The sequence below is a fragment of the Ictalurus furcatus genome, chromosome 27, assembly GCF_023375685.1.
Source record: "Ictalurus furcatus strain D&B chromosome 27, Billie_1.0, whole genome shotgun sequence".
Lineage (NCBI taxonomy): Eukaryota > Metazoa > Chordata > Actinopteri > Siluriformes > Ictaluridae > Ictalurus > Ictalurus furcatus.
In genome coordinates this window covers 3,176,267-3,201,898 of record NC_071281.1, presented here as the reverse complement: position 1 = coordinate 3,201,898, position 25,632 = coordinate 3,176,267, and the positions used below count along the sequence as shown (strand labels likewise).

The following is a 25,632-nucleotide window of genomic DNA, read 5'->3' as shown; positions in this document are numbered from 1 at the left end:
GTTTGATCCCACTGAATTAACTCCACTGGTTTAATCTCATTGATTTAATTCCATTGGTTTAAAATGACTGCTTTAAATTTGCTAGTTTAATTTCACTGAGTTAATCTCACTATGTTAATCCCAAAGATTGACTCTAGTAAATTTAATCGCAATTATTTAACCCCACTGGTTTAATCTCAGTAGTTTAATCCCACTGGTTTAATCTCAGTAGTTTAACCCCACTGGTTTAATCTCAGTAGTTTAATCCCACTGGTTTATATCGACTGCTTTAAATTTACTAGTTTAATTTCACAGATTTAATATCACTTTGTTAATCCCAAAGATTGAATCTCATAAATTTAATCTCACTGGTTTAATCCCACTGATTCCATCCCACTGGTTTAAAAACAATTGTTTTAACCGTGTTGATTTAATCCCACAGGTTTAATCTGGTATCATTTGATATCACTTTTAAAATAACATTGATATCACTTTTACAGTGGGTTACATCACTGGTATAAAGATTAATCTCACTGTTAATCTCAGAGTTAATGATTTAATCGCACTGGTTTAATTTCACAAATTGCAATCCCAGGTTGGATCCCACTGGTTTAAAGTGATTGGTTTAATCCCCTCAATAAGGACACTGATTTTAATTCCACTGATTTAAGGTCATTGCTTTAATCTCACACAATCGCGCCATGTGAAACACAAACAGTCACGGGCTACGACTTCAACTTCACACTAGTTGAGTAAATAGTAGGTTAGTATCATTATCAGTAAAATAGTATCATTGTTAATAACATGCATGAACATTTATCAAGGTGCTACTGTAGCTAGGCAAGCTTCGCAGTTCCATTTAGAAACACTCACTGTTTTAGCGGTGTCAAGCACGTGCTAATAGTACAAGAAAAAGGAGTTTCGAATAATCGGTGTATGATTTTAGTGTACAGTATAATGGTCTATTTAAAGTAAGGCTTACAGTTTCAAAAATGTCCAACTGATGATTATTATCTGCACTGGACCGTCCAAATAAAATGGTAGTTTTATTTAGAATCCCCTGTTTTGGAGTCCTTGGAGTGTCGTAACGACTACATGACACACATCCGCTGTAGCTGGACAGAAGTCCCTGGTCTTCCTCGTTCACGCAGCGAGTGTGTTTTAGCTTTTCAGACATTGAACACAACGTGAACCGAGAGCGTTGTTCTGGACCGAAGTCGTTTGGATGCTATTGTGAGAAAATGTGTGTATTTCGACCTGCGTCCCTGGTCCTCCAACGGCCTGGTCGGGACGGACGCGATCACAGAGTCGCTACAACGCTTTGCTGTTCGCCATCGGCTTTGACGACGCGTTCTTTTTCTACACGCCACACCATCCAGGGCTTTTCAGGAACCGTTAACCTCACACAGCACGGTCAGTACACACTGCAAACAGTATTAACACACCAACATATCTCATTAAAAATATTAGCTTCTTTACTTGTAAGCAACATTAGCATGACCGCTCCAGTTTCAAACTAAAAGAAGCTAACCTTATACCTTATGATGTAGGAAACATCACAGAAGACCGGACACACGTTCGTCTCGTCTCTAAACCCTCCTCACCAGCCGTGACCCAGTCCGTGACCTTTAACCTGAGAGCTTCACGTCAGATTGTGAGTATTGCATGTTCAAAACATACAATATTGTTAACGTGACCACTACAAAACATTAGCACCAAGCTTCCTGTTTTAATAGTCGTGTTTGTATTCGTAGATGAACAGAAGTTACGCTTTTAGCTAGCTGTAAGATTGTTTGACTTGCTAGCTAGCTAGTTAACAAAGCTTTTTTCAAAACAATAGCTAGGTAATGAGCTTGCTAGGGCTGTTTGGGAAAAAGTCTAAGCAGATCTTTCTACCTGCTTTGCGGAACTAGCGATAGTTTTACAGGTTGACAGAGTGAGACAGTGTATAATTACGCTATAGGACTTTCTTAATGTCTGCTGAGGTAAATATTTTACAAAGTTAGCATAATGTAATATAATAACCGCACTAGTGGAGCACATCGTTGACCATGATCTGACACAAGCGGTCAAATCTCCTTTTAATGTCAGACTGACACAAAAACTCCCGACTTCCTCTTTCAAATCAGTGCTCCCTTCCTTCTCTTTAAAATCACAGGATTTATATAATCGCACATGTTATGAAGGATGGGAATTTCACATGACGTGAGTGTATTTTTGTCAGGAATCACGCATGCCTGACTCATGAGCAGGGTTCTCGATCATTTAACAAAATCATTTGACTAATTTGTCATTCTGTCATAATAATGGGATGCTTTTTCTCATAATAATATCAGGTTTGTTTGGGGTTTTTTTTTAGTTGGAATGCATTTAGCTATGTATAAGATCGTTTGATGGTATATGTAACTTGCTAGCTAGCTAGTTATCTAAGCTTTTTTTCAAAACAGTAGCTAGGTAATTAGCTTGCTAAGGCTGTTTGTAAAAGTCATCGTCAAGACTTCGCAAGACACCAGTGACCATCCTGGTGATTTAACGGCACAGTCGTGATTGTGAAAGGGGATAGGCTGCTCCTGATTGGTCATGTGATGTAGTTTGTTTGTCTGGATAGGAATCATGGGAAATGGAGTTCAAGGTTTCGAAATAGACTCAGGTGCCAAAATAGACTCAACAATCTCCTGTTAACTGTCCTAGCGTGACTTTTTATAGTAGGTTTTTTTTTTTTGTTTTTTTTTTGCAGTGTGTTCATTTACTTTCACATATATATTTCTATATTATATGTTTCGGATATTTCCCAGAGCTGAGCTCTTACTGAATTGAAACTTATGGTTGATTACAGCATATTTGTTCCTTGTACTGTAAATATTTTTATTTTTAGCCCGTTGAACTGAGGGAAGATGACAGGAGGAGTCTGTCCATGATGCAGAAGAGAAGAATAGACAATGGATTGAACGACACAAGTTCTACAGATTAGTGTCTTTTTAGTGATGCTAAAACTAAAACAGAAGTTTGGGACTTCCTATGCATTGTATGGTCACTGCTACTTCTTTTCATTTGTGTGTGTGTGTATGTGTGTGTACATGTACGTGTGTGTAAGGAGGTTCTTCTGTTCATTCTCTGTACCTGAAGCTGAAACACTGTTACTGCTGGCTCTCCATCCAGAACCAAGGACTTCCAGTCGCACAATTTTCTGTCTCATTGTTTGTCTTTCTGTATCTCTCTCTCTCTCTCTCTCTCTCTCACCCTCTTTCTTTCTCAGGAGGTTGAGAGTGTGGGATGTGTCTCTTCCTTCTCCTTTCCAGAGTAAACTGATGGACGCTGTTTACCAGGTCAGTTTCTTACCCACACACACACACACACACACACACACACACTTACAAACCAATGTCTTGTTACACTTACATACGTGGTGTTTATGCTTATATTAGAAAATAAATCTAGAGCAGCATACAGTGTGTCGTGGAGTCTTCTTCAGCAAAAAGAGAAACTTCAGAGTCTCCAGGTTTCTGGTGGCAAAAAGGGATTAGACTTTTATTACCATAGTAACAAGAGGCGAGTCGGTTTCTGAAGCGACTGCCTGACTCCATCTTGATCTTTTAACGTTTGATTGGACCTGATGGATTACATCATAATCATATTTAAACCAAAGTCTGATCGACAAAATTCTTCTATAAGGTGTTAATTATTGTTAACATGATACCCACCCTCTAGAATTGACTGCAAAAGTTTACACACCCTTGGGACAAAAAAAGTAGAAATAAACGAAGAAATGTCATTTATAGCAACAGGACGTTTAGTGTGTTCTTTCACAGATGTTCCTTCATTCTGATGGTTAAATAGATTTCCTTAAGACATTAATGGTCTTGTTGGAGGACAGGAGGAAAAAATATAACCATCTCAAACAATCCAAAAAAAAAAAAAAAAAAAACATTCTCACCAATCCATTTTCCAGCATCATATTAATGAAAAATCCGGCGTAAGAAAGTAGTGGAGACGTTGGAAAGGCTGGACTCGGAGTCCAAGAATGCAGTGCAGCTTTACGACACGGTTGAGACTACGAGATGGCGAGCGTGATGCTATTGATGGTGGTGTTAGCATGAAGGGTGAAGCTTTAGAAATTGATCTGTTGAGGAGGCGAGAGAGCTGGACAGACTAGCGGACTAAAGCGCCACTGTATCACGCTCTTTAAGTAGAGTATTATAGCAGCTTTAACACACTTTACTCCTCCAGGTTCACGCCGAGAGCCTGCTCTCCTACGCAGAGATGATGGATTGAGCGTGTGTCCTGGAGAACGTGCAGCTGAATCTCCATCCCATGTGAGTGAACACAATGCCCGCTGTCACATTCAAGCCAAAGAAATGTTAAATATGTCAGATTTCTATAATCAAAGTGTTCTTATATATATATATATATATATATATATATATATATATATATATATATATATATATAGCATGTGTAAAAAAAAAATATTCATGAATTAGGCTTTATTATTTGTAGTTACTGATAAAATAGGACTTTTTCCTGATAAAAGATAAGTAATTAATATATAAAATATTTAATACCTAAATGTAAAAATCATATATTCTACAGCTCACGCACATAATTTAGAAAATAAATAAGTACCACTTGCAATTTGATGCACAGTCCATACAGTCTAAAAAAAAAAAAGAAAGAAAAAAAGATGATAACCTTGTTTTTGGCAACAATAAAACGCTTTATGTCACGGTATTGTAGTATTTCTGTTATATCTTCACTATTACTAACATAGTCTGTGCATTTGATCAATTGTTTATTAATGGAAAAATAAAAACACTAAAATGTTTCTTATGAACGCTTTAATTGATATTGAGAAAGTAGCAGTACTATGCAGAAATTTATTAATTTTGCCTATTAAGGGCGTGTCCTTCTTCTTGTTTATGAGTACATTTTCAGACAGCTAAACATGAATATGTTTCAGGTTGAAATGAAAATTCAGTCATTACGGTTAATAAAGATTTAACGTTAATCCTCTCAGTGATCCGGAACCTGATGATGATGGACCAAACCACTACGTTTCCCAAGAGGGGCGCGCCGTGCCTGATTTCACTACACAGACGTGGCACTGTACTTCATTTCCAGCATGTTCTTCTGAACGCACAGGATTTGAAGTGTTATTGTGTGACGGAGATTTGCCCGCCTCACCTCTGCTTCCCATGATGCTGTGCTCAGAGTGTTGTAGACTCCCTGACTTTACGCAAATTATGTCCTACAAAGAATGCTTATATCTGTATTACATATACTCTGCACTATCATTTGTGATTATTACTTCGAGTCAATGTCTCCTCAACTTGCTCAGCGACAGCAAAACTCAAGACGTGAAAAGAAGAGAGAAGAGAAAGAAGACAAAGGAGAATCAAATCCGTCCTTCTTCTTCTTCCCAGACCGGCCGACCGGCGGGAGAACCAGATTGTAGCCGTGCTAGGCAAAGGCAAGCTGATATCCAACGCCTAGCAAATGCACACAAACTTTTACACACAATTGAAGAACACGTTGAAGACATTGAACAAAGTGAAGTAAATATGTTAAGGTTGAATGCCAATCTGAAGGAGATGAGAAAAGAGGCAAGTAAGAAACATGATAAAGTTGATAGGCGCATGAGAGCGCACAAAAGGGCGATTTACCGCCACTATGGAGCACTGGAGGCAGAACAAATCTTCCTTGCTGCTCAATCTAATCTACTGTAGATAATCCAGGTAAATCTATCCATGAAGAGATAGAAGAATCCTGTGTTAAATTACTTGGCCTTGAAATCTCAACCCTGAAGGATCACTCAGACCCATTTAATCCTCACCTCAGTGAGAGAACAGGATGTCTCTAAAAAAGGGTCATGTAAAGTTCATGTATCCGGTGTGTGTGTGTGTATGTTAAAGCTTTTACCCTCAGTGCACTGCAGTAGAGAAGTGCCACTGCTCTACCTAAGGAGTGCACAAGCACAAATGTATTTACTCTGCTACTATTCCGCCTTATGAAGCGTGCATTTTACTAGGTTTTATGATGTGCCCTCTAATGTATTCAAAAGGTTACCTGCCAGTGCACTTCACTTTGTTTATAAGATACACTCACCATATGAGTATAAATACTGCCTGTCTGTTCATTATAACTTCGCCACATCTCGGGTGAAGATCTCTTCGTTGTTGATTTCTTGTTCCAGAACATCCTTAGTGATTGTTAATTATTATCTTTTACCTAGATGTATCACTGTATGCTACTTTTCTTTTATTCCTTATTTGATACAAAGATAATTGTAAGACTCCAGTTTATTCAATAAAACGAAGCCCATATCTTGGGTGATTCAAGAACTTTAATCTTCTGGATTGAGACTTGTTTATCCAAGAATACATGAGCCTGACTCAAGGAAAAGGACTTCAACTCGAGCCCAGAGGCACGACTCCCAACCGGGAACACCTCAGCAAGATAAGACTATTCATGAACAAGAGGGATACCAGCGGAACCCTGTGTCCGGTCGTGACGCTTCTTCTCCAGATGTTTAATTTGATGCTGTTGCAATTAAGACGCGTTTTTAATGATTTGAGATATATGAAATTTCCTTTTCCAGTCCTGTTCTTTCAGACCTGTTTGTACTAAAGGTTGGACAAATACTGATTTCTGAAATGAATTTTAAATGGCATTTTCAGTTTCAGTGCTTTTGTGCTACGCTCTTAACAATGAAAGTAAATAAATCAGTATGTAAATAATAATGATAGACGGAGGAACGCGATGTCTATAGTGGTGCCTGGGAGGGTTTTCCACCGTGTTCAACTCCGGCCTCCAAAAAAACGAGTCTGGATCGGCACAAATTTGAGCCACTGTACACAATTAGTCGAGCGGGATTGGATAGTGATGCGCAACCTGCGGCTCCGAAAGCGCTCTTTCGCGTATTTCTGGTCGAAGCTGAATTCACTCGTGATTTTATTTAGCTTTAAAGGACAACGAAAATAACTGCAGGAGGAATTTCTTTGTGAGTGAGCAGTAATGGAGCTTAATTTTTTTTTTATTATTATTTTTAAAACAGGTTATACATCTACACTTCACACAAAGTGATACCGCTCCATTAAAGCCCAAACAAAAACAAACATCTCCACAGAATGTTAGTCCACTAGTCTATAATACACACTTTTCTCAACTGTTTCAACTCAACAACAACATTAAAACAACGTAATTAGGTTTCCTGTAGCCAGACTACTTCCTGTGTAAAACTCGACTGCTTTACTCTTAGCGAATTAGCTTGTTAGGTGATTAGCACGTTAACTGGTTAGTGTGCTAGGAGCAAAAACGATTCATGCGACACACAGTGTTTCATCCCTGATGTAGTAATGTTTCACTGCAGTCTGGAAGCTGAACTTGGGAAACATTATCAGTTCTCTCAAGTTGTGAGAGGAAAGTGAACGTATTTTAAATCATAAATAAATAAATAACACAGAAAGGAAATTAGAGGAATACTCTGGATGTCCACTAGAGGGCAGCACAACACTGTTATTTATCACTGAGACCGGAGAGGGTTCATTCCTGGAGTGTGTGACTAAATGTTCTGAACACTGTGACCAGTCCAATACACAAATAAATGAATTCATTACTCTAAAAACAAATATCTAATAATTCAGTTCTCTGTATCACACACACACACGAAGAGAGAGAGGAAGCAGAGAAAAAGAGAAATGAGACACACACACACACACACACACTGAGACACACACACACACACACACATATACATATATACATATACACATGTATACATTGATGGATAGATAGATGATAGAGAGAGACTGCTTGACAATGTGTGTGTAACTCCGTCCCATGTGTGTGTTTGTGCACCTGGAGCCAGATGATGTGCCAAATGTGTGTCACCTTCTATAACACTAAGTGTGTGTGCGTGTGCGTGTGTGTGTGTGTGTGTGTGTGTTTCTACTTCCAGGCCTTTCTATTTGTCTACATATATTTATATATCTTCAGAGTATATTAGCCCCCCCGTCTCTCTGATTCTCTATCCCTCTCTCATCATTCCTCTCGGAGTGCCCTCATGCCTGCTACTCACACACCCTTATCTCCTCCCTCTCTCTCTCTTTCTCTCTCTCCCCTACCACTATGACTCTGACCCCTTTCTTTCCTCCTCGCTCCATTTCGCCTGCAAGTGATTATCTGTCTCTCTCTCTCTGTCACTTTTTCTCTCATGTTCCATCAGTCTCAGCCATGTGCACTCGTCCTTTCCCTTTCTTTTCTCTCTATCTCTCTCTACCCGTCAGTTTTCTCTCATCATTTGTCTCGGATCACCACATCTGTCCTTGTCTGGCTCTGGCTCCTCTCTCTCTCTGTCTGTCTGTCTGTCTGCCTCACCTTGTGTGTGTGTGTGTGTGCGTGTGTGTGTGTGTTGTATCTACTGTAAGGTATGTGTGCTGCCCGTGGCCACTCAGAGCTAAAGTTAGTGTGTGGATGCAGTATTAATTCATCTCTCTTCCTCCATCTCCCCTGTTCTATTCCCCTCTCTATCTCTGGTGGATGTAGTGATAGAGTGGAGCTCTTTATATAGCCACACAGAGACTGATGAGGATCATTATGGATGAGTGTGTGTGTGTGTGTGTGTGGGAGAGAGAGAGAGAGAGAGAGCAGACACATTCATTATAACTCAGATACCCCTTTACGCAGTGATCATTAACCACTAATGTACATTTCATCACTGCTAATGGAGCTATCATACTGTACTAGAGAGAGAGAGAGAGAGAGAGAGAGAGAGGGAGCAGACTGCAGAAGTGAACAGATAGACAGAGAAGTTATTTAAAGTTACATTCTGACTTGCGTTTTGAGTCATGTGTTGACTATGTGTTGAGTTGTGTCAATTACTGAATTATTACCTTCAGAGTTAGTGACTAAATGACTTTGATGAATGAGAATCATGGCGTAAGTGACTCCTGTCTCAAACAGAATCATGGGCTAAATGACTCTTTGTACGAGAATAATCATTGGATAAATCACTTCTGGCCCAAACGAATCATTGGCCAAATGTTAAAACAGATTCATGGGCTAAATAAATGGTCTAAATTTGACCAAACAGAATCACAGGATAAATGATTATATCAAAGTAGAACCATGACTTAAATGACTCCTGGCCAAAATAGAATAATGCTATTTAAAAAACTCTTTGACCAAACAGACTCAAGGTCTGAATGACTCTTTGTCCAAAGAAAAAGAGTGGCTAAATGACTCTTTGTCCAAAGAGAATCAGTGGCTAAATGACTCTTTGTCCAAAAAGAATCAATGGCTAAATGACTCTTTGACCATACTGTACAGAATCAGTGGCTAAATGACTCTTTGACCATACAGAATCAGTGGCTAAATGACTCATTGACCACACTGTACAGAATCAGTGGCTAAATGAGTCTTTGTCCATACAGAATAAGTGGCTCAATGACTCTTTGACCAAAGAGAATCAGTGGCTAAATGACTCCTGGCTCAAACTGAATCATGGGCTAAATAGCTCATGGTTCAAACATAATCATGGACTAAATGACCCCTGGGCAAAACAGAATAATGGTTTAAATAACTCTTTTGCCAAAAAGAATCATAGTCTAAATGACTCTTGCCTATTGAGAATCATGTTGTAAATAATTATTTATCAAAACAGATTAATGAATCATCAGTTCAACAGAGTCATGAATCATGGCTTAATTACATAGGTAGTTGAATGAATGAATTCCGACTCATGAATTGTGTTAGTTACATTCTGACTTATCTGCTGAGGTACACGGGTTAGTTACACGCTGAGGTAAATATACAGAGTTAAGTGCTGTGTTTAGAGAGAGAGAGAGAGTGGGTGAGTGGTTAAAGATGGTAGCTGAGTGAGCAGATATAAATGCAGGAACTTTCTAAGAAAATGTCAGAACTCATGACTTTATTCATGATAAAAATGAACAAATCTGTGTTTCTAAGAACACTGGGTATGTGTTCTTAGAAGAGTGTTAAACATGTGAGATCATCATTATTAAAATTAGCTCATCACCATGATATGAATGAATTGGTGACACACCACATTTTTGACTTTCACCATCCACACAGAGATCGCTGTATCTGAGGGCATGACTGCCCCATAACACTCACTCACGGGGTAAAAATCCCACATACATTATTCTTCCACAGATTAAGAAAATCTCCCCATAAGGCTGTATTATCTGCTTCTCTGATCCAGGATTTAGGATCTAGGATTCATTGGTAACATTTTTATAATAACAATAACAACCATAGTTTTATAAGGCATCTATGAGATTTATCTTTAAAATAAAGCTAATCAGATAATTAAAAGCTTAATGGCTCCTGGTCCAAACAGAATCTTGAGCTAAATGGCTCTTGGCCAAATCAAAACAATTGATTACGTGACTCTTAGCCCAACAAATTCATGGACTAAACTACTCTTTGAATTATGATTCGAATAATTATGGAATAACTGTCTCTTAACCCGAACAGAATCATGGATAACATGACTCCTGTCCTAATCAGAATCGACCCTGGACCGTAGCGGTAAGAGTGCCACATGCTAACAACTAGTCCATCAGGGAACATCAGTTTTAGTGTTACATTTGGGTAGAATGGTGTTTGGGCTAGTATTCATTTATCCAATTGGTCAGCATTTGTCATTTCATTTAGTCCAGTGTTCGGGGCGCACGGTGGCTTAGTGGTTAGCACGTTCATCTCACACCTCCAGGGTCGGGGATTCAATTCCCACCGTGGCCCTGTGTGTGCGGAGTTTGCATGTCCTCCCCGTGCTGTGGGGGTTTCCTCCAGGTACTCTGGTTTCCTCCCCCAGTCCAAAGACATGCATGGTAGGCTGATTGGCGTGTCTAAAGTGTCTCTATTGTATGAAAGGGGGTGTGAGTGTGTATGTGATTGTGCCCTGCGATGGACTGGCACCCTGTCCAGGGTGTACCCCACCTTGTGCCCCATGCTCCCTGGGATAGGCTCCAGGTTTCCCATGACCCTGAAAAGGTTAAGCGGTATAGAAGATGGATGGATGGATGGATAGTCTAGTGTTCTGTTTTGGGTTAGGGTTTGAGTTTGGATGGTTCCTATGGTTCTGTCTGAGCAAAGGTTCATTTAGCCCATGATTCTGTTTTGGTCAGAAATCATTTAGATCCTGCATCTGTTTGGGCCAGGAGCCATTGAGCCCATGATATTGTCTGGGCCAAGACTTATTTATCCCACGACTTTGTTTGGGGAAAGATTCACTTAGCAAATAATTCTGGTTGGGGGTCAGGATTCATTGAGCACATACAGTAATACTCTTTGGGTCAGGACTTTTTTAGCATGATCTGCTTGTGCAAGGAGTCCATCCATCCATCCATCCATCTTCTACTGCTTACTCCTTTTCAGGGTCATGGGGAACCTGGAGCCCATCCCAGGGATCATCGGGCACACAAGGTGGGGTACACCCTGGACAGGGTGCCAGTCCATCGCAGGGCACAATCACATACACACTCACACACCCATTCATACACTACGGACAATTTAGACACGCCAATCAGCCTGTGCAAGGAGTCATTTCAACCAATATATGTTTGGGTCAGGAATAATTTCGACTGTGATTTTATGGACCAGGATGGGCTCTGTTTGGACCTACTTTCACTAGTTATACTAGTTCTTACTAGTATACTACTTCTACTTATACCAGGATTGTTTAGGGCATTTTTGCAGCATAAAATTGTGTACTGTGTTGTACCATGATTGGCATGGACCAGGGTTCTGATTGGGCCAGAATCCAATTAGACCAGTTGTGTGCATCATTTAAGTTTTTTTTGGGCCAGGGTTCTGTTTGGATCAAACTTAACCACCAATAACCACCTAATAAACTAAAACTCTAAGGGGGTTGTGAATACAGAAACCTCAGATGCTTACATCGCCTCTCTTTGGACATGCTGTTCTGAGGGTACACACTTTGTCACATGTTTGTCTTCACAACAGACGCTGTGTGTGTCAGCTATTGTCTTGCACCTTTTTGTGTGTAAGGCTGTCGGCCTCCTGAAGTGTGTATGTGTGTGTGCTCACACTAAGACAATGCTGGAATGTAAGGAACGCAGTTTGCACTTCCTGTGTTTTCATCTAGTCGCTAGGTACCACTTCCTGTTCCAAGGGGTCAAAAACACTGGACCCACTGATCGGAGAGTATCGGTGTGTGTTCACAAACACACACTTGCTGCTGAAGCCCCACGTATCTCTCAGCCTGTCGGCCAGTGAGTGACTAACGACTGTTTTTTCCCCTGTGTCCTTGTTTTTCCCTGTGATCTGTCGTCCCCAAAAATTTACAGATCCGCATGCTTGCTCAAAAAAGCAACTTGTCTTTTGGCGAGTTGGAGAAAAGAGAAGTGGATTCTTTTCAAGGACATTAGGTTCATGTTTTGCAGTTTGGTGAATATTTGCATTGAACAGCATGCGCCTTCGAGCCATGAGAGGTGTGTGTGATCGCTAGATAAGAATGCTGAACAGTAGCACCTGGACTCTTACGTAATGTTGCTTTGAGCCCTTTTAACACCTACGTTGTTGTTATTTTTTGTGACCGTAATTAATTTGGGTAAAAGTGCACAATAAAAATGTTCTTATATAGCTCATTAAAAATATGGTTGGAAAAGGGGAATATTTGTGATATTAGGGAAGGTTTTAGGTGTATTATACAGTAGCAAGTTTTGTGGGTAATGGAAAAGTTTTAGGAGTACTTGAGGAAGTATTGTCAATTACTTCAAGCAAAGTAGCTTGCGTTAGGCAAGTTGAGGGGTATTGGGGATGTTTTGGGGGGTATTAGGGGAGATTTTTAGGGTGGTATTAGGGGAAATTTTAAAGGGGTCTTGAGGAGGTCTTTAGGTTAGGGGGTATTGAAGAGGTTTTGAGGGAGGAAATTTGGGAAGTTTTGTGGGGGTATTGGGGAGGTTCTGAGAGAATACTGGGGGAGGTTTTGAGGGGTTATTGGGGAGGTTCTGAGAGAATACTGGGGGAGGTTTTCAGGGGGTATTGGGGAGCGTTTGAAAGGGGTATTAGGGAGGTTCTGAGAGAACATTGGGGGAGGTTTTGAGGGGGTATTGGGGAGGGTTTGAAAGGGGTATTAGGGAGGTTCTGAGAGAATATTGGGGGAGGTTTTGAGGGGGTATTAGGGAGGTTCTGAGAGAATATTGGGGGAGGTTTTGAGGGGGTATTGGGGAGGGTTTGAAAGGGGTATTAGGGAGGTTCTGAGAGAATATTGGGGGAGGTTTTGAGGGGGTATTGGGGAGGGTTTGAAAGGGGTATTAGGGAGGTTCTGAGAGAATATTGGGGGAGGTTTTGAGGGGGTATTAGGGAGGTTCTGAGAGAATACTGGGGGAGGTTTTGAGGGGGTATTGGGGAGGGTTTGAAAGGGGTATTAGGGAGGTTCTGAGAGAACATTGGGGGAGGTTTTGAGGGGGTATTGGGGAGGGTTTGAAAGAGGTATTAGGGAAGGTCTGAGAGAATACTGGGGGAGGTTTTGAGGGGTTATTGGGGAGGGTTTGAAAGGGGTATTAGGGAGGTTCTGAGAGAACATTGGGGGAGGTTTTGAGGGGGTATTGGGGAGGGTTTGAAAGAGGTATTAGGGAAGGTCTGAGAGAATATTGGGGGAGGTTTTGAGGGGGTGTTAGGGAGGTTCTGAGAGAATATTGGGGGAGGATTTGAGGGGGTACTTTAGAGCAGTATTATGAAGGGGTATTAGTGGAAGTTTTAAAGGGGTGTTTGGGAGGTTCTGAGGTAGTAGGTAATCTTTAGGGTTGAATTGGAAGGTGTTGAAGAGGCATTCAAGTAAGTTTGGGGGTGTTAGATGAGATTTGGGGTGTTTTTGGGATAAGAGAGGCAGGACTTTCATTGGTATTATATGACTATTATATATAACTATTTCTGGGTTCTTAACCATGGATATATACGTATCATCCTTATTATGAATGCTAAGACCTTTCCATTGTTAAAAAACAAAGTAGAACAATACTTGCACAATATCACATAGAAGCAGATTACACAACTCCTACTGATTTCAAAAACTGGGGGAAATAAATGTATTGCAATATTATTATTTTTTACATGAATGTATCATCATTACGTCCACTGTGTACGTACATGGATTAAATGATCTTGTGTTATGGCTAGTGATTAGCATTGCGGTTTTGTACGTGTCCACTGGTCATTGTAACCCATAAAACTCTGTTGTGGCTGCTAAATGTTTTGCTAGCTAACAACATTGGTTAAAGGCTATGCACTACGGATGGTAAACTATTTTAATCTAAAACAAAACCACTTCCTAATGGGAACTGGTTTAACGGAAACCAGGAGGCCAGGTTCCATAACACAGTGTTTATGTCATGCTGTAATATGGTAGTGTTGTGGTTTTGGACGTAGCCACAAGCATTCACAGTTGTGAGTGGTTGCGTATATATCTATTTATGTCTTTGTGCATATATTTGGATACATTTACACACACATCATGATGAGAGATAATCCCAGACACATATTACACATGTAAGCATCACACATACATAAACAGATACACACACACACACACACACACACACACACACACACACACTTCCAGCAATAAAAAGACTGCTTTGTCTTTACAAAGCAAGAAAGAGAGAGTTGACAGCAGACGTGAATTACAGCTCAATGTTTTGTCCTGTCAGGAAGGAGTGCTGACAGCTCAGGTTTAAAAAAAGAGGATGGAGTAGAAACAGTGTTTGAGTGAGCAATCATGTTCATGAAAAAAAAACAAAAGATTTCAGCTCTTGTGATAAACAACAGCAACAAAAGACACTAATTGTTTATATTGCTGTAGTATACCATAGCCTATGATCTTAGTGCTTTCCATATTAGAAGCCTAATGTCATAGTGATTTGTTATTTTATTTACACACACTTATTTATTATGTTTTTAAACTTATATTATTATTTTCTTCTTTCTGGCACTTCTATTGTTTATTGCACTATTAATATTTGCTATTAATATTACTATTAATATTTTCTGTTGGAGAAGTTTCAAGTTGAAAATGACAACTTTCGTAGTAAATCAGCTGCTAAACACTTAGCTAGCTAGCTAACATATTTCGTATTATTTAGTATGACAGACTGTATGTAGCATGAAACTTAGCCATGAGGAATTTAAAAAAAGCTCTTTACATCGCCGTTTATTACATTATCATCAAGATAACAAATGTTTAATTTCTGCTGCTTTTTTTTTTTTGCAGTAGTTAGGTTTCTTTTTGTCGTTTGGTTGCTGTGGTCCACATGTTGTCCCTTTTTAAATCCTACATCCCCACATCTATGGCAACCAGCATAACTCAAATAAATCCCAGCCCGATGATGAGCCTGCAGTTTCACAACGCCGTTTCAAAACATTTCCAGAAAGTCCCCGTGCTTTTATTTAAAGTCTGTTCCTCTTTTCTCTGTCCACTCATGTGAGTGCATGGCGGTGAACCATTCGTTCACAGAGTGCTCCTTTGCTCCCTCACTTTTTGTCTCGGAAGGATGGAGGGAGGTTAGGGAGGGAAGGTGGGGGCAAAGGAGCTGCTCGAGCGCTTTTCACTTCTGCAAAAGGCCTGAGAGGAAACACAGGCACTGTTCCTTCTTTGCATACTGCCACGCACCGCAAAAAGAAAGATATCCTATATATATATATATATATATATATATATATATATATATATATATATATATATATATATATATATATATAATTATTTTAAACGGATGACTCGGAGCGAAATATTCCAAAAATCAGCCAATAAGTGTCCAGCGTAGGTGGGAACTCCTTTAATACTGTTTAAAATGCATCTCAGGGGGATTCCTCAAGAAATCGGTCGATAAAACTCCAAGAATACCTTTCTGGAAATTCTAGGCAAAAAGGGGGTCTACTTTGAAGATGCTAAAATATTAAATTATTTGATTTATTTTGGATTTTTTATCACAGCATAATTCCCATAGTTCCATTTGTGTTATTCCAGAGTTTTGAGGACTTTATTATTATTCTAAAATGTGGAAAATAAAAATAAAGAATGTGTCTAAACTTTTGACCGGTAGTGTGTGTGTATATATTTCTGTAAAGCTTTGTGACAATAAAGCTTTACAGATTTATTGTCACTCATTTCCTTACAATTCGTACAACTGGAATTGAATGGAGAGTTGGAATTCATACAGATAATTCGGAATGGAGAGGAGAAAATTCAGACAAATACATAAGAATTTTGACTGGGACATTCTGAAAAAAACATAGGAATTCTGAGTGGGAAATTCTGACAAATACATAGGAATTCTGAGTGGGAAATTAGGACAAATACCTAGGAATTTTGAGTGGGAAAATCGGATAAATAACTAGGAATTTTGAGTGGGAAAATCGGATAAATAACTAGGAATTTTGAGTGGGATATTCGGACAAATACCTAGGAATTGTGAGGGAAAAATTCAGACAAATAACTTCAAATAACAATTTTTTCCACAAAAAAAGAAATGAGTTCCATCAAGTTATATTACCAACACTAAACCTAAGGTAGCAGAGCTCCACCTAATTTAACCTGCGTCCAATACAATATTACAATAAGACTGTTTTCAGAATTTCTGACTTGTTAGAAGGCTGTTCATCAAAACACAGTGTTCTCTGATTTTTACTTTGGAAGCTCAAATGTTTCTAAATGCTTGGTTTGCAGGGCACTTTGTTTGACTTTTGTGACCTACAGGTTAATAAATGCTCCTTTCAAAAGTCATCTGCTAGTCTAATATTTTATTCATGGGGAATCGTTGCCTCTGGCTCAGCTTGCATTATTGGTGGCAAAGTCATTCCCAGGTGTCTCTGGCTTCAGGCTAGAAAACATGGAATATTGGAGTTGCAGAACATCTGACAATGGATGCATTAGTGCTTTCAAAGGACATTGCCAATGGCAGCCTAAGGAAGGAGTGTGTTTGTAGGACTACACGGAGCCATTTTTTTTAAAACCCAGAGGGCTATCGTCATTAGAATTGGGTTCTGAATTGAAGCCAGCATTGGAAAGTAATCCTGTGAGAATTTTGACCCAATTTATATGGATATGAGATCATTTCTTAGTTACCATTTTTTAGTTTCTTTGTAGTGGGACCTAACTCTGGTTGTGCTTAGTAGATGGTTTTATAAATGACAAATGTAGAATTTACCATGTGTGCAGACACAAAAATGTTATCAGCAAGAATTCCCCTGGAATTCTACATTTTGAAAATTTTGATTAAGTTGATTCATGAAAAATAACACATATTTCATTCCAAAGGTAAACCATTTAGCATTTACTCGTGTATATATATATATATATATATATATATATGTGTGTGTGAGTGTGTGTGTGTGTGTGTGTGTGTGTGTGTGTGTGTGTGTGTGTGTTAACTCTAGGTATAGTCTTTAATGCTTTAGTCATTGTTATGCCTAATAATTTCAGTCAATAATTTTCTTTATTAACCCTGTTCTTGTTCATGTTTTTTGTATTTATGGCACAGCTATAGTCAAAACAAATATGGTATATATATATATTGGGTATTTTGCCAAGACCCAGCATCACTAAGCATTATAAGTGATGATGCGTGTTGTTCTCAGCGGGTTTTATGACTCTCATCTGAAAGAATCCATTCCGTGGGAAAAATAAATGACAGGAAAAAGCTGACTGCTAGACAAAGAGAAGAAAAAATGTCTTTGTACATGGTTTTATTCCTTTTGGGGATTGAGCATCTCCAAATGGAGAGAAAAATATCTAATGGGGACATGTTGTATGTCTGAGGTGAAATAGAAGATTGTTTTTTTAAACAAACCTGTACAAATGAAAGTTTGTTTTAAGGTCAGGTCATGATTAGGCTTTTTTCTTTTTGTAAATTGATAAACTAAGGAAGGTTAAGTGTGATCCCCTTAACAAGTCCATCTTACTGTAAACAATATTCTAATATTTTCAACACCAATTAATTGTTAATAAATGAATTAATTAAATGAAATCAGATCTGGACTTATTATTTGTAAAAACTGATTAATTGGTTGCTTGATTGATTGATTTATGCTGGATGTATAACGGTCCTCAGAAACACATAAAACCTGATTATGAGTGACTGTGTGTGCGAGAGCATTTTATTATAAAGTGAGGAAAATATAGAAGAGTGTATGAGGTGAAATTTTTTAGGAAAGAAGGAGAGTGTGAAAGAGCAAGAGTTTCGAACCCCCCCCCCCCCGATTTTAATACAAAAATGTGTGGTGTTGTTTTATCCAGGCCCTGCTGTAAATGAGATCTTTGTCTCAGAGACTTTATTTTAGAGAATGAATGGCGTTCCCACATCCCCATAAAACCAAGTTGTGTGTGTGTGTGTGTGTGTGTGTGTGTGTGTGTGTGTGTGTGTGTGTGTGCGTGCGAGTGTGAAAGAGGAAGGATTTTTCCCTGACTCTGGCACATGTGTATGCACATACCATTATTTAAAATAAAATAAGAGAACTCTGAGAGAGAATTGAAAGCATTACATATTAAATAGTAAGTGTGTGTGTGTGTGTGGATAACTAAAGTATGAGATGATACAATGTTGCTATTGATCAAAACGCCAATGAGGTAAAGATACTTTTAAAGCTACCTACTATTTAATATACTATGTTTCTGAGCTGAATTGATATAAAGTGATTGGATTCAGGTTTGTGAGAACCTCTTAGTTTGTGTGTGTGTGTGTGTGTGAGAGAGAGAGAGAGAGTTGGAACAAAGACAGCCAAATAGATAAACAGACCAAAATGCTAAACAACCAGACGAGACAGAACACACTGCACTGCAACTTGAGATACAAAATTAGCACGAAAACAAAAACAAAACGACATACGACATTCGTGAGGAGTGTAAACAAATGTACATTCAAATGACTGTGTAACTGAACAAAGCATTGTGTTAGCCATGTTATCTGTGACGTATTATCAATGTTATCTGTGACAACTTTAAGCGCTAGCTCAGTGTGTGGATTGATGTACGTTATAAAAAACAACAAATGGGCCACGTCCCAAATGCATTACGTTAATGTTCTCACTAGAAACATTTCTCAGTTGTCTCTTATGGATGCAAGTGAAAACAGTCCAATTACCCTGGCTTTTTCCCTGATGTTAATCATCTGTCAGATTATGTCATGTTATGCGATTAAAGTATGCATCATACTCTTAGTGTCTACAGAGAGGTATTACACACACACACACACACACACACACACACACACACTCACACTCAGCATACTGTCTACAGGACAGACATCACAAACACTGTCTGTACTGGAGCAGACGTTACACACACAAACTCCCACACAGATAGGTCAAGGTTCTGCAGTGTGTCTTCAGTTCAACACAACTCCATGTTTCTGAGTGAGAAATGATTCTGTGTGTGATTTTACAATGTGTGTGTGTGTGTGTGTGTGTGTGTGTGTGTATGTGTAGCACATCTGTGTGGGTTTATTTCAAAAGGTTCACGAAGCATTCGGGGTCATGTGACTCACACCCTGGGAATCTCGTCCAGCTCTAGAGTTTACTGATTAATCAGCTGGGTGATGTACCAACACGTGTGTGTGTGTGTGTATGTGTGTGTGTTCCCTTGTCCCATACACGCACCCGATTGTCCATAATTCTCACCTAAGTGTTGTTGGGTACCCGCCCCTTACAGGGCAAGTCTTTACGTCAGGGTGCTAAATTTGGCTCAGCACCTTGTTTAGCTTTACCAACCAAGCGCGATTCGACGGTGTGGGTGACATACGGCCATGAGATCTTGTTCAATCTACACATCAGCAGGCTCATCCCGGCCAAAACACACACACGTACACACACACGTACACTTGGCATGGAATGAGCAGGTGGGACTCACACACACCTCAGTTACACAAATTTAACCAGGGTCAATAGTGCAATGAGTTTCTCACACACACATTCACACAACTTGTATGTGTCTCCATGGCCGACACTTGACCTGCAATTCAGTCATCATTACTAGCTAGTTACTAGCATGTTGTGGCTTGTTGTTGCTTAGGAAGTAATCGATTTGTAGGGAAGTGGGGGTTTTAAACTAGCTTGTTAATGTCGCTCGTTAGCTACGAGCTACAAATCTTTTCGTCAGGGACACTCCTGCCTTTGTGTGTTTGGGTGTTTTGTCTGTGTTTGGCGCTCACGTCCTGGTTCTACACATTATAAACGGTCTCTTCGCGAAGTCTTGCCATTCAGTCGTTTACACGTTTTTGTACGTTCTGAGCCGTGTTCTTCTGTTTGCATGGATATGTTTGTGTATTGAATAACCCTCTGGCCTTGATACCGGATCGATATCGTGCTTTGACCCCCCTGCCTGTTTCTTGACATTGCTTTTGCTTCGCTTGCCATTTTTTTAATGAAAACGTTCGCGTATGGATCCTCCTCCGGGTGTCCGATTCTGCCTTGTTACAGATGTATTTCACAAATTGATTAGGTGATGACGTAACTAATAATGGATCAATCAAATGCACGCCTTTAACTGGTCTCCACCCACAACCTCCAGAGAAACTCCACCTACTTTTAGGGGTAATGTTATGCGATGTAAAATGGACACAGTGTACAGATAGGTGTGGATTTAGCTTAGTAACTACCGTGGGAGTAGAGAAAACTTACCTAAATGTTTAGGGTGTGTGTGTGTGTGTGTGTGTTGTGGTGGCATGACCGGGGCAGGGGACACTGGGCCAACTGGAGCCCAGGTGTGAGTGTGTTCAGCAGGGGTTGAGCTACAGGGTGAGCCAGAGGTCAGTAAGAGGAACTCACACTCGCACCAATCCACCAAACCACAGTGTGGCATAGTATACACACACACGCGCCAAGACAGTGGACTGTGTTAACTCTATATTAGCTCTGTTATAGCAGCACACACTTCTCACAAACACACACACACACACACACACACACACACACCTAAGAATCAGGTTCTGTTCATCACTAAGATAAGTTAGCTAGTGAGCCGAAAAAGGGAAGCTTCGGTCTTTGGACCGCTAACTAGTGTTTCCATCCATCCATCCATTTTCTGTACCATTTATCCTACACAGGGTCGTGGGGGAGCCTGGAACCTATCCCAGGGAACTCGGGGGACAAGGTGGGGGACACCCTGGATGGAGTGGCAACCCATCGCAGGGCACAATTGCACACACCACGGACAATTTAGAGATGCCAATCAGCCTACAACGCATGTCTTTGTGGAAAGCGGGGGACCCGGAAGAAACCCCCAAAGCACGGGGAGAACATGCAAACTCTGCGCACACAGGCCAGAGGCAGGAATCGAGCCCTCAACCCCGGAGGTGCGAGGTAAACGTGCTCACCCCTAAACCACCATGCCCCCCTCTAACTAGAGTTTATTTGTTACAATGCTGCAGCTAAGTGTTATTTAGGAATTATATCACAGATAACTGATAAGCAATGAGGTGATAATACCTACAGGAGTACAGTTACATGTAGAGCTAAACATAAACAGCTTGATATGTTGGAAGTAGGCTCACCAACATTTCCTGCTAATTAGCCTCGGAAATAATGTATTGCCAAACTCAAATATGCATGGTTTTATCATACACCTTAACCATGCAACTTGTACACACGCAAGTTTTTAGAAATATTTGCAACTGTATTAAAAATTGAACAGTGAATTCTCTCATTTAGATAAGTATTCAGAACTCTTATTTGTAGACACACCTAAATTGTCTCAAGCTCAATCATACCGGATGGAAAGCATCTGTGAACTGCTGTCTTCGGGTCTCGCCAGCTGTGTTCTATGGGGTTCATGTCTGGGCTTTGAAGAAGAAGAAGAAGACTTTATTTGCCACGTATACAGTACAGCACAGTGAAATTCTTTTCATCGTAAATTCCAACTTGTTAGGAAGTTGGGGTCAGAGCACAGGGTCAGCCATGATACAGCACCCCTGGAGCAGCGATGGTTAAGGGCCTTGCTCAACGGCCCAACAGTGCCCAATTACAGTGGCATCTTGGTGGTGCTGAGGCTGGAACACTGACCTTCTGATCAGTAACTCAGAGCCTTATCTGTTGAGCCACCACTGCCCTACATGGCTAGACTGCTCATGGGCATTCAGAGACTTGTCCTAAAGCCAGTCCAGGGTTGTCTTGGACTAAAAAGTGAGCAGGTTTTCTTCAAGGACATCTCTGTTTTTGGCTCCATTCAATCTTGCCATCAATTCTAACCAGTCTCCCCATCCCTACCACTGAGAATCACCCCACTAGCAAGATTCTGCCACCTCCATGCTTCACCATAGGGATCATATTAGCCAGTTGATTAGCAGTACCAGGTTTTTTGCCAAATGTGGTGCTTGGAGTTCCATCTCTGGCTCATCCATGAAGCGAATCTTGTTTTCCTCACGAGTCTTTAAAGTGCCTGCCATTTACCTGTTGCTCAGGAGTGTCTTCCGTCACTATGCTATAAAGGTGTGATGGATTATTTCTGCCAGGTTCTAGAATCTTTGCAGATTAAGTTCTGTTAGAGTGGCCATTGGGTTCTTGGTCACCTCCCTGACCAAGGCCCTTCTAATGCAGTTACTGAGTTTTGGCCGACCCTTCCAAGCTTTAGAGATGGTTTTATACCCTTGCCCAGTTCTATGTCTCGATACAGTTTGATCACTGAGGTCTACAGAGTAGGACTTGGACTTGGACTTCATGGCTTGATTTTTGGTATGACCTTCACTGTGAATTGTGGGACCTTGTACTCACAGGTGTGCGCATTTCTAAATCATATCCAATCCATTTCATTTGGACTCCCAGTCAAGTTCTAGAGCAGGGGTCTTATCTGCAAAGGGCAGGGTGGGTTTGTGGGTGCAGGTCTTGAAAACCTGGGTGCAGGTCATTTTCATTCCAATCCAGCAGGAGCCACACCTGATTCCACCTGTTTAATTAGTTGAACTTAGCTTTCAGTAAACTCAGGTGTGGCTTCTGCTTGCTTGGAATGAAAACCTGCACCCAGGTTTTCAAGATAAGATTGGGCACCCCTGTTCTAGAGACATCTCAAGACAATCAAAGCAAAAAGTAAGCACCTGAACACAATTTTAAAGTGGCTTAGCCAAGTTTTCTCTTTTTCATTTGGGTTAATGTGTGTAGAAACTGATGCCAGTCGACAGGGATGCCTCCACCACCAACATGTCTAGTCCTTCTTGCGAGTAATTCGTATGCATGAACTCCTTAAAATACGTACCTTGCTGTGATCTTGCTCTTGCTTAGAACAATTGCAAAATTGGATCAGTTCATCTGTAGGTTACAATGATCGTTCCATATAAATCCTTCAACCACTACACCTCTCGTTCTTGAGATATCGCTCTAGCAAGAATCTCAGACGGGTAGACACAGACAGACAGACGCATGGACTGACAACCTGAAAACATAATGCTTCCGCCACCTAGTGACAGAGGCATAAAGAGTAGATTTAATCGATTTTATGAGGTGTTGTCCGCTCTGTTGTCCAGGGTTGCCAGGTATGCTTTCCAAAAGCAGCCTTATGACCAGTAAAATAATCTCAAAACTCGAAATATTCCAAAACACTGCTGTTAAGTTCAAACATCAGTAAACAACACTGGGACATTTGAGACAAACACACAGTGTACTCTGTTAAATCTCCACTCTCATACCAAAACACACTTTGGTAAGCACATGTACTCCAATATAGTGGACTTTATTAAGATACTTTCCAGAATACACGCACAGACACACATGCACACACACACACACACACACACACACACACACACACACTGAAGTATTGTGTACTATTATCTAACTATAGTCACATAGTGGACTAGACATGGTGTTAATTATTAACACAAACACACACACACACACACCCAGCACCGGTAAACCTTCCTAATGCTTGCCACTAACAAACAAACTGTGCAACACTCCAACACACACAAAGTATCACACACACAGAGACTTTGTTACATTATACTAATTACACTAATACACACATCTCAAGCTTAGAACGCTTCCTCACATGCACTGATGAACTTGGGCTTTTAGAGAAGTGCCTACCCTTGCTCCATTGAGGAAGCAGCACCAGGCCAGGGCCCCTCTCTCTCTCTCTCTCTCTCTCTCTCTCTCTCTCTCTCACATACACACACTCACACACACACACACACACACACACACACACACACACACACAACTGCCTCTGGATGTGCACTTGCAAGGGAGGAGATAATGTTCGCACAGATTTACCATGCGAAAATCTTTGCCACTATGTCACTCCCTACATATTTCACCCTACTCAGCAATCTGCCCCCCCCCCACACACACAAACTTCTCTCACTCCTTCTTTCTCAGACACTACATCTTCTTTTCCCCCTTGATCTGTCTCTCAAAAACACACTCCTAACACCCATTTTGCTTTCATCACATTCTGGTGATATGAACCCAACACATTTCTTTTGCTCTTTCACTCCCCAACATCTCTCTCTCTCACACTCTCCTTCCTATTCTCTCCATCTCTCACTCTTTCACTCTTCTATAATCTTCTAATCTTTCTAAACACCTGCTCTGGGACCTGCTCTGTACCACCCAGGTATCTTTCTTTCTCACTTTCTCATGCATGCTTCTTACTCTCTCTGTCTCTCTTTCTCTGTCCATTTCTTTATCTGTCCATCTCTCTGCGGTGTCTGGTTCACCACCTGACCTCTCACTGTGTACATGTCTGCTCATGTTGCCATGGGAGCAAACACACACACACACACACACACACACACACACACACACACACATTCAAGTGTTGCTGAACTTGTGGGGACCAGAGTGAGCACAGTAATGTGAGACAATGACTCTTGAGATCTTCAAGTGTACACATACACACACACACACACACACACACACAGTTCCACATTGCAATTGAATGCATTTCAATTTATACAGCTGGAGGAGTCCTTACTAGAACCAGAAGATATGACCACATCACCTCCATCTGCACACTGCATTGGCTCCCAGTAAAGTTTCGCTTTGATTATAAAATACTATTATTGATCACTGAATGGTCTCGCGCCACAGTACCTGAGCAAACTTTTGGTCTTTTAGGATCCGCCACGTCTACTTCAATCAAAAGGTGCAGGCTATTTGTTGGTACCTTGAATAATGACGGCTACAACAGGGGGAATAGCTTTCTCTTACAAAGCCCCACAGTTAGGAAACAGCCTTCCAATTAGTGTTCGGGACTCAGACACAGTCTAAGTCCAGGCTGAAAACATATTTGTTTAGTCAAGCTTTTTGTGAATAATTTATCTTTAGATAAAGGAGCAGATCTAGAGGCTCATAGGCATAGAGTGTTGTGGTGAACTGGGATGTTTGGATGCTGTCGCCCCCCAACTTCCATGCGTTCATCCAGGTTTGTTGATGGTGGAGTGGCTGGCCTCCTTATGTCCCAGAGCGCCCTCATGTCTGTGTTACCTTCTGGCTCTCCCTTTAGTTATGCTGTCATGACTAGTCTTGCTGGAGTCCCTGCCTGCACTCACGCAAAGTACATTATCCTTAACCATTACGGGACAATAACCATACTTAATAATCGCTCCCTCTCTTTCCCTCTCTCTTTCTGTCAAGCTACACGATACTCCTGAGATACCAGTGATCCTGACCCCTTCTGCTCTCTGG

The 25,632-nt window shown here is 40.6% G+C and overlaps 2 long non-coding RNA genes across 3 annotated transcripts; one reads left to right on the top strand and one right to left on the bottom strand.

Annotated features, from left to right (window-relative positions):
• Nucleotides 1-488: 488 nt before the first annotated feature.
• LOC128603030 (uncharacterized) lies at nt 489-24,956 on the bottom strand. 2 transcript variants are annotated; one of them, XR_008384942.1, is made up of 6 exons: nt 24,598-24,956; nt 21,723-21,793; nt 3,428-3,482; nt 3,100-3,313; nt 1,518-1,619; nt 489-1,403 (listed from the first exon to the last, which is right to left on the bottom strand). It is a non-coding gene; the product is annotated as an uncharacterized LOC128603030 (long non-coding RNA). The 2 variants fall into 2 exon arrangements; XR_008384941.1 differs by having other exon boundaries at nt 1,518-3,313.
• On the top strand, nt 1,304-6,323 carry LOC128603029 (uncharacterized). Its single transcript, XR_008384940.1, has 5 exons — nt 1,304-1,392; nt 1,530-1,633; nt 3,236-3,305; nt 4,207-4,292; nt 4,994-6,323. It is a non-coding gene; the product is annotated as an uncharacterized LOC128603029 (long non-coding RNA).
• Nucleotides 24,957-25,632: the final 676 nt, after the last annotated feature.